A 3,307-nucleotide genomic window follows, 5' to 3' on the forward strand; every position below is an offset into this window, starting at 1 on the left:
CTATAATACTCTCTTTAGCAACTTTGTTGCGAGAGTATAAAAAAATGGAATGAGTGCAGTTACTGGCCCTCGAGTACCGAAAATTGTGCACACATTCAAATATTGCACCGTTGGTCGCAAAAGTATGCGGCAAAATGCTGCCCAAAATGGGAAAATATCTGAGCACATTTGACGTAAAGTAATGAATGTGAAGTACTCAAATGTAGTTATCAACTTAGTTGGTCGTGAATTCGAGACAAAATTTTAAATTCAATGACGTCCTCGTGGAAGGTGCACGTCGCATTGCTAGGTAAGCTAATATTAAACTTTATTTCAAAAGATTTGCCATGTATTTTTTATTTTTTTTTTATAGCATCAGCAAAAAGCTGGTTGATTAGCCGATTGATTATTTGTCTGCCTTAAACGCTAGTCCCAAACCAATGAGCTTTGTGCTTAAGGGTGGAAGTAACTTTTTGAAGAGCATGTTGCACAAGCTATTGTCAATTGCGCTAAGGATCACGATCAAGCTGTTGGTTAGGTTTTGAGCAAAATTGAATTTACATACTTTCTAATATGCTAAACACTCAACACCCACCTTRCARACCAAAGCGTTACCAGTTGAGCGAATTAATTGACTGGTTCCATCGTGTTGTGMGCAAAGATGAAAAATGGTGAGGATACCGTCGTTAAGACATGCGTTGCGATCCTACCTTCCTATTGAAAGTCAAGTTCACTGAGCTTATCTGTCCTGGAAAACCCATTGGTGACCATGGAATTTGCGACCATATCGTGCTGCGCGATATTATGATGCCAAATTGGGAGAGTGGGAGGAACCAGCTYCATCAAAACCGATAGAACTTCGGGAAGAACTACGTATGCTTGCATAAAACTACTATAATGGCAACAACGCTAACAACAACATACAAGCAAATAATAAACAACACTCATCAAATAAAAGTTGSTGGCGTTGGTGGCCAAGCAGCGATTTGAAACCAAACATTTGCATCTACGTGAATTACAATTCGTCTTTACATCAAGTGAATTATGGTCGATTATGAACGATGTGGAAATTGATAATTAAACWTTAAAAACAAAAAACTGTAATTTGATTAATAATGAACCGCTACTAAAAATTAAGGAATTTGAGTTGTATTTTTATTTTGACCAAACNACTCTACTTGTCACCCTGATCACTTTGGTATATATAACCCTATATCTGACTCTTTTAGTTTTAGGACTTACAAACAACCGTTATGTGAACAAAACTATATACTCTCTTTAGCAACTTTGTTGCGAGAGTATAATAACTAGTAAGTAACTTATTAGTTCCATATTTTTTTTTTTAAAGTTCCTTATGATTTTAAATTTGGCAGACGGAAACTGGTACTGCATTCCATGAATAAGTTGAAAAAGCTCTTCATTATTACTTTGACACCTTTCTATTAACGAAACTTTCACCGTATACTACAAATTTTCAATGGATTTTATTTTAAATCCAAGGACTGCGGAAGCCACTCCATTATTGACTCTAAACCGCCCGTTTGTACACTTAGAATTTGTTGTTAGGGTCGTTGAACTGCATAAATATCCACCTAAGTTATCGGACCCAGACCATTGTATGAAACGATCCCCAAACCATAATGTTTCCGCCAACATGTTCAACGGTCTTTATCGTATACTTAGTGTTGTATGTTACATATTGAATACCTCGAACAGAATTAAATAAGTTGATTTTGGTTTCGTCAGACCGGAAAATGTTGCGCCATTGCTCTTTATTCCAAGAAACATGTCCTTCAGTAAACTTAAGCCTTCGATGCATGTTCAACATAGGCTTTTTTAAGTACTTTGCAGATAATTAATGTGTCAACGTCAATATTCAAATAACATTTTATAAATTTTGATGAAATTAATGGGTTTTTCTTAACATAGCAAACTGTATTTTCTTGACAAACAACGCTATTTTAGACTTCCTGTCGCGTGTTTCTATCTGGGTTCCCAGATTTTACTCCTTGTTCAACCAGTGTTTTGAAAACATTCAGTAAATTCGCTACTTTTCTGTACGAATTTCCTTGTTTCACTAAATATTTAATATGTTCTCGAAGTTTCGGATCGCAGTGCTTATCCTTTACATATTGATACAATAAAAATAGAAACCAGGGTTAAATTTATTGATATTAAAACCAAAAGTATTATTCTCGCCTTATCTCTGCGAAAAAAACACGTTTCAGTGAGACTATTTTCGTTATTGATTTTAAATAATACGCTGTCCTTATTAAATCGCACAACTGCTTGCGGACTTTGTTAAAAATAAAATGGTCTTTTACTAAATGTATGCAAATACTTTGCATTTGTTTAACAGAATCTGCTTTTATAAATAAGGAGTGATAAAGAAATGCCGTTAACTGCCGGAAATTTTCATAACTTACTACAATTATATTCTTGTTTTTTTTTTATACATCGCTGTCCTTATTATTTTTCACATAACTATATACATATATAAAAGTAAGATGTGTTAGTTACACGATTTATCATTTAAGAGCGGCTGAACCGATTTGACTGAAAATTGGAGGGGAGAAAGCTTAGACCAGGGGTCGGACAATTGATACTTTTCATCTCAATACAATTCACAAATACAAAAGTTGTATTTCAAATCATAAGCATTTTTTCAATTTGTTGGTAAGATACAATTAAATATTTTTTCACTTAAAACAAATGTGTAATAAAAATAATAACACATACCTACTGTGAAAATAAAGCAATTTGCGTAGATATGGATTATATTGATTGTTGCTACTGAACAAGGCAAGTTATTAGGACGCACCATGTGGAACCGGTAACACAATTGACGCACAAGCATTCATAACAAACCAAACGCAACATGAAACATAAAAAGATAGCGGAATAACTGCAGAGTTGATAAAAATTTTAATTTGACGAAGTTCATTAACAAATAACAGTTGACCTCAAGCAAATGGATGTATTTAAAATCCTTCGACACTGTTGTTGATGAATATGAAGACGAAAATTATCTAGATATATCCCGGAATGATAACGTATAATCATCGGTTGAGAATTGTTCAACTATTATTATTCAATAAAATTTCAATCATTTGGACTGAAATTTTTAATGCAGAAATTATCCTCTTTTCTCTTGCAGATTTACATTAAATTTGGAAATTTTTGTGATTAAAAAACTACAAATATTATCGTTAACAAGTAAGGAAGGGCTAAATTCGGGTGTCACCGAACATTTTATACTCTCGCATGATAAAGTGATAGTCGAGATTTCAGGTGTGGTTTGGAACCAGGGTGTTAAGAAAATATTATA

This window comes from Bactrocera latifrons, unplaced genomic scaffold (assembly GCF_001853355.1).
Source record: "Bactrocera latifrons isolate USDA-ARS-PBARC rearing strain unplaced genomic scaffold, ASM185335v1 scaffold_808, whole genome shotgun sequence".
In the NCBI taxonomy this organism is placed as follows: domain Eukaryota; kingdom Metazoa; phylum Arthropoda; class Insecta; order Diptera; family Tephritidae; genus Bactrocera; species Bactrocera latifrons.